This window comes from Pezoporus occidentalis, unplaced genomic scaffold, assembly GCF_034315485.1.
Source record: "Pezoporus occidentalis ecotype Australia unplaced genomic scaffold, CSIRO_AGI_Poc_V1 ctg107, whole genome shotgun sequence".
NCBI classification, from domain to species: domain Eukaryota; kingdom Metazoa; phylum Chordata; class Aves; order Psittaciformes; family Psittacidae; genus Pezoporus; species Pezoporus occidentalis.
In genome coordinates, this window is record NW_026912854.1 from 1,069,913 (window position 1) to 1,076,586 (window position 6,674).

The window sequence follows — 6,674 nt, forward strand, 5'->3', positions numbered from 1 at the left end:
CATCACGGCAGATCCTGGATAGAGATGTGCTGGGAAGGGGGAGGGCAGGGGAAAGGGATCATGTGCCCCATTTTAAGTGGTTCATCTCCTATACCCCAAATCTGCTGCAGGCCTTTTTGTTGGTGGTTTTTTCCCCCCTTTCATCAGCTCAACCCATCAGTGCGGATCAGCAGCAATAATAATCAAAACCACCCTCCACTAAATCTGGAGCCAAGGGCCCGTTTTCTTTCCTCCTTTTTTTCTTCTGGGAGGGTGGGGGGGGGGGCAGCGATATGGAGTGGGTGGGAGCAGATAACAAGGGATCTGAGGAGATTAACGAGCTTTCTCCTTATTAGCGCTGCTCCCGGGTGCTTTGTCTGTGCTTCTGGGCTGAGGGATGGGCTGACGGGGAGGACGCGAGGGGGAGCGGCGGGCAGGAAGCCACCCAGCACACGCAGGGCCGGGCAGGCAGACCGACAGGCATCCCCACCCCGCACAGCGCCCTGCCGGCTGCGGGTGGTAACGGGCGGGTATCGGGGAAGGGATGGTTGGGGGGGTGCCCGCAATGGCTGCGGGGCCGGCGGCGGGGCCTGCGGTCCGAGGCGCGGCACGCAACGTGGGCGGGGAGAGGGGAAGGGAGAGGGAAGAGACCCGCAGGCAGAGCGCGGCGCGGCGCAGCCGGGGAGCGAGGCACATAAAGGACGGAGGCCGGGGGCAGAGCAGCGTGAGGGGACCCGGTCGGGCACCGGGAGAGGCGGAGGAAGAAGAGACGATGCCTTACAGGAAGCCAGGCACTGTACTGTAACAGCAGCGTGGTTTGCAGCAAAATAAACTAACCGGCCAGCCCCAAAATACCAAACAAACAAAAATTAACCCGAGGCGCTGCGGGCAGATCGCGTTTGCAGGCAAGTTTTTTTTAAAAAAAAAAGCCAAAAAAAAAGCCAAAAAAAAAGAAAAATGGAAAGAAAAAGCCAAACCCAGGATCTGTGTGGCGTGATGCTCTTTGTTGTTGCGGTGATTTGTATTACTGTGTATCCCCCCCCCCCGCCTTTCCAGCATGTGTTTTCTGTCATGTCGTTGGGATCGTTCCCCCACCACCCTTCCCTCCCGCGAGCTTTTAATTTTGGAGGTCAGGGCGGCTTTGAGCATGTGGAGCGGTGGGAACGGGAGCGAGGAGCCGTGCATGGAGCGCTGGGGCGTGCGCCTGGGACGGGCGATGTGCAATTATTTATAGCAGTTGCAGCAGCCCGGCGCCGAGATGTGGTATTTACCGGGGGGGGGGGGGGGGGGGGGGGGGGGAAGGAAAGGAAGGACGGAAGGAAGGAAGGAAGGAAGGGGAGAGCGCGGTGGGGCAGGATGAGAGCGGTGCTGGAGCCGGAGCCTCGGAGCGCCGGGGCGGCGGAACGCAGGTACGGCGGGCGGAGGGACCCAGCGCTGCCGCCTTGCCTTGCCCCTGCTCTGTGCGCGGTGGGACGGGGGTGAGGTGATGCGGCCGGAGCTCGGCGGTGCCTGGGGACGGGGCGGGGGGGGGACGGACGGACGGGACATTTCCCTCCTCCCAGCGGTCCCTTGAGCTGAAATGCATCGAAGTGTGGGGAAAAAGGAGCCCCACAGAACCCAGCTTCCAGTCGCTGGTTTGTGAACAGCATCGAAGGATCCGCTTTAAAAAGCTGGGTGGGGGAAAGCCCGGGCTTGTTTGCCTGGCATTGTTCTTACGGGCGGCGGATGTAGTTGATGCTTCCTCAGCATCTCTTCTTTTTTGCATGCAGTGAAGGAGGAGCGCAAGCCCGGGAGTTATTGTTGGGTATCCTAGCAGCTTGCTTTCATAAAAATATAGTTCATGTTGCTCTGTTTAGCATCATTGTCTGTGCCTTTCAGCGAGAGCTCTTGTAGATCTGACCAACTCATCCAGAGCAGCCATTGCGCAGCCTTGTTTAATTGGTGTTTCTTTTTATTTAACTGGTTTTGGGCATTCATTCACCGTTTTGGCTGGTGGGGGAGACACACTCCCGGTTCGGGTGCATTATTTCCCGTGCTAGGTGTGCTTTTGTGGCTCCGCTCTCCCATCCCTGCGCTTCCAGGTGTGTGCGGTTTTGCTTGAATTCATTGCTGTGAATGTGCCGGGAGGGGGGGGGGGACGACGACACACATACACATAAAGGCGTTCAGGAGCAGCACAAGTGTTTGCTCATCCCCTCTTTGACTTCTCTACCATTTGCTCATCCTCTCTTTGACTTCTCTACCCTTGCGCTGAGGTAGATGCATGCACTCTTGTAACTGGCATATGTAGATTTTAGGCAAGTACAAATTGAAGCTGAGGGTGATGGGGAGGGGAAAAAAAAGGCAAGCCAAATTGCTGTAAACTGACCTGCAACTCTTCAGTCGCATAATTTAACTGCACGCTGGTTTTTGTTTTAGCAGTCTTCGTCACGGATCGAGGCAAGTTTGTGTGCACAATTAGGCTTGCACGTTGGTAATCTCGCAGTGCCTTTGCCTCTCGGCTCCCAGTTGGGCATGGTTACCTTGAGAGCTGTGGGATCAGCACTGCTGGAGCATGCTCCGGTGGGGAGAGCGGGTGTGTGCTGGTTTTAATGCTATTTAATGAAGATGCTTCTCACTCTGCAATATACGGAGCATAATGGAAGAGCAGAGCGGTGATTGGTTATGGATACTGGAAAAGGAGAGATGCAAAGGTAAAAATGGAAATCCCTGAAATATTTCTATTCCATTAATGAAATAAAATGCAGCTGTGCAGAAGGGTGCTCGGTTCGCTGGGGTTAGTCAGACCGTTTGGTGGTGTCTAAGATGATAGAAGAAATGATTTCAAAAGTTGTATGAAACAAACTGCAGACAGGAGCTGATCTTGTGCTGTTGGCAAATCTGATTGTGTGTGGGTATGCTGAAGTCAAAGGAGAATATGCCATTTTTATTCTTTTTGGGTTTTTTAATGTTGGTGTGTCTTCCAATGGAGTAGTGCTAAGAAGCATCTTAATATTGAATTTGTTCTGGTGCTAACTGGTTTCAGTGGTGAGGTATTTATATTCTTGTCAGTAGCCTCCTGAAGCAGGACTTTGGAGTTTTTATTCCCCACAGTTAAAAGTTATTTCAGTTGATATTAAAAATCCTTGTTGCATGTGAAGCTCGCAGAGTGCCAGCAGCATTAAACCTCTTGCAATCTATGTGTAAAGGGAAATACCTCTAGATGAATGCAGTGTACACCGTTATGCATGATGCTTGAATATACTTTTGGAAGCCTGCCTTGTTTAGTGCCGTGTATCTGCAGTCAGAAATGCATTTATGAGCTATTTGCCTGTAGCACGCTCTAAGAATCGTGTGGAGAAACTTGCCTTGATTAAAGATGTCTTGTAGAAACCAGCTGTATTTTCTGTGTTGCCTGCAGTTTTACATGATGCAGGTCTAAGAAATGGCTGTGTGCCCATCCTGCAAAGCCCTTTCTCAAGCAATTGTTTCTTTTTTTGCTCTTTGATTGCCCCAGGGCTAAGCGTGCAAGCGAGGGTTGCTTAGGCAAGTGTTGCGCTGCATCGTACCCATGAAGGAAGAATTGCATTGGGATGGTAGGGGTAATGCGATGATGGTTTTAACACAGGTGCTATGGTAGGTCTCGGAGAGAGAACGGTGCAACAGTCAGTTGGAAACTTCATCCTGCTGGAGTAAAGCTGTGTGCCAAATCCTGGTGGTGTTGCTGTTCCCCCTGGGCTTTACTGGGGTTATTGGCACGATTGCAGTAAACTGGACTTGGCCTGATAAATCTCTGCTGTTAAACGGAATTTCTGGGTGTACATAAAAGAAACCCAGAAAGTTTTAGGATCTGCTGCACTCTCGGCATCTTCCCTGGTTATGAATTTAACAACTAACTGTAAACTTGGTGGAAATGGGGAGAAGTGCACTGATCCTAGGATGGCTTACTTACAGCCTGTATTTCCTCTCGTAGGCATTGCTCTTGCTACCATCAGTGGGAGCCTTAAATTTGGAAGTGCATCCAGGGTTTGCTTCGATCCTTTTATCAGTGCTACAAACAGATGCAGGGACAAATCTTCAGCAGCTGTAAATTGATGTAGTTCCATTGGCTTTAAGACCAGTGTGGATTTACACCAGCTGATGATACGCCCTTCTGCTTGTAACATGCAGGATCTGTAACTTGCACTGAGTGGTATTATCGGTTCTGATGGTGTTAATTTCAGAGTAGGAAAAGGATTTTGGCAGACTGGCAAATCCTTGCTTATAGGTACCACTCACAAATGAGTGGCTTGATCCAGTGAGTGCTCCCAGCTCCATTTATTCCCTCGGTGGTAAAGAGAATTTGTAACTTCCGTGATTGTTTAAAGGAAACGCTATTGGTATTGAGGAATCTATTTTAAAAACTATAATTAAAGGTTGGCTAGTTGAGAAGCAATGTAATTACTGTGCAATAAACTTGCAAAATCAGTTTGTCCCCTGCTCGTTCATTTATTAGATCTGAAGGTCTTCATTAATACTCTCAGCAGGTAGTAAGTCAAGCAAATGGGTCACTTTCTCTTCTAGAGGAGTGAAAGAGTCATCAAACAAGTAATACATGGTAAAGAGTCTGTGTGTTCCGGTGGAGAGCACTTGGTTCTGAAGACTTAAAAGTGCTGGGTATGAACATTTCTGTGCCTGTTTGGTAACATGCATTTCTAGGGCGCGTTCTCTTTTGATGGCAAACTGCAACCCAGGTAAGTAGGATTTTCCCCATTTTAATGCTGAGTGAATTGAGCTGCAGATACATTATGCAAACCATGTGAGGTCATGAATCTGGTGTTTGACCACCATCAAAATGAGATCTGTTCCAGTCTTCAGCCTTACACGGGTCACCCCTGACTGATTGTTGGGCTTGGCTTTGTTTTTGGGTTTTCCCACCTCATACATGAAATGATGACTTTCAGAAACATGTAGATCTAAATAAACTGTACCTGTTGGTTTTTAATGGTTGCAAATGTTTTGGTTTTGCTTAATTTAATGATAAGCCCTTCTTGCAAGGAAGTGCCTTCAGAACAAGTGTGAGGAATGACTCATGTCTGGACTTGTTGGGGTTTTTTTTGCTTTTTAATATATTAAACATGCCTGTAAATGCAGGTAGACATATTGGTTACTGTTCATGGACGGGATGTGTTTTGTCTTGGGCTCTGTTTAAGAAGGAGATTTAAACCCAGATCAGAACAATGGCCACCCTGCTTTGCGTGAGCGTATCAGTGTGCATGCACACACAGTTTGTTAGAAAATCAACCAGACATTACGCTATAAACCTCCGGTACTGCCTGCCTTAATGAAAACTCTTTGTTTTATAAGTAACATCTATGGTGGGTTCTTGGCAAGTAAGTCCTCATTTGCCAGTGGAGGTCCAAACCACTTAATTACAGGACTTAAGAGCTAAACTGCTCGTCGTTTTCTTAGAGGTTTGAAACTTCACGTTAGCTCATATGGTTGCTTTACAGTAGCTAAACGTGGTGATGCATTGCTGATGGCCCTGTGTAAGAATGCTCCCTATATAGAGGTCTTTTGTGGTTTTTCTTAGCTTATCTTCATTTATAAGAATACGTGAATTATCTATATTGATACTTAAGGTGTAGCGTATGCGATCTGAAATGACAAACTGCATTAATTCCAGAGGAAGAGCACTGGGGCTCTGTGTCAACTTCAGGGAAAAAGCCCTGAGCAAACACTTCCATAATGTCCTACCACAATTGCTCTCTTCTACCTGTAAATAACGTTACCGGTGTTTACTGCTGCTTCCCTTTTCACTGTTGTGGCTTCCAGGCAATCCATCATCAGTACGCTTATTTTATGGTCCCTTGGAAAAAGGGGTTACTGAGGAGGTCTCCTTTCATTCAGATGTATCGGGTTTTAATCTATGGTGAGATTTTGAACCCACGTTAGATTGTTCTAGATTCAGTAATAAACCGGTACATGAAAACGTTACGTCGCTTTTTTCCCCTCCCCTGTTACACCTAAATTCCCTGTTCCTCAGAGGAAGAAGTGGTCTGAATATGAGGAGAAATGCAGAGAAACAAGGAGTAAACAAAACAGCCTCTTTTACAGCAGTGAGTACATACGGGCTGTTTAGATGAGGTAACTGCTGTGATGAACATGGTGAAAAATACCCAATCCTAGAGAGCCCACAGGTTTTCCTGCTAATGCTGAAGAAGCTATGCAGTGTGAGGGTGATAATATCATACAGCATGACTTAGCTGAAATGCAGAAGGCGTAGTTAGGCAGCGACAGCTGGGAATTTGGAACTGATGATTTGGATATCCAGTGACTTTCTGAAGCGGGTTTAAGAGTGTTTTCTAGTCTCTGGCAATATATGAAGGCAGTAACCGCATAAGGCTGTTCTTGGGGCGGGCATGTTCACGTAGCCTATGTTGAAGTATGTAAGGTGAGGAGTGTGTTTTTATAAGTGAAAGAAAATACTGCCCCGGAGAAACTGGGACGCTTTTAGGCTGATTTCTCCAAATCAGATGTCTGCTCTTGAGCTTTTCAGGCCAAGAGTCCCAGCTAACAAGAAGAATACCACGAGAAAGCCAAGTCCTGTGTAAAGTATTCTTGTAACTTAATGCTTTTTAGTGTATTTCTCATTTAGTCTTGAGCAATAACGTGATTTATTTATGAGCTGTTTATACAGGGCTCGTGTTAAAAGTGTAGAAGCTCAGTAACATCTT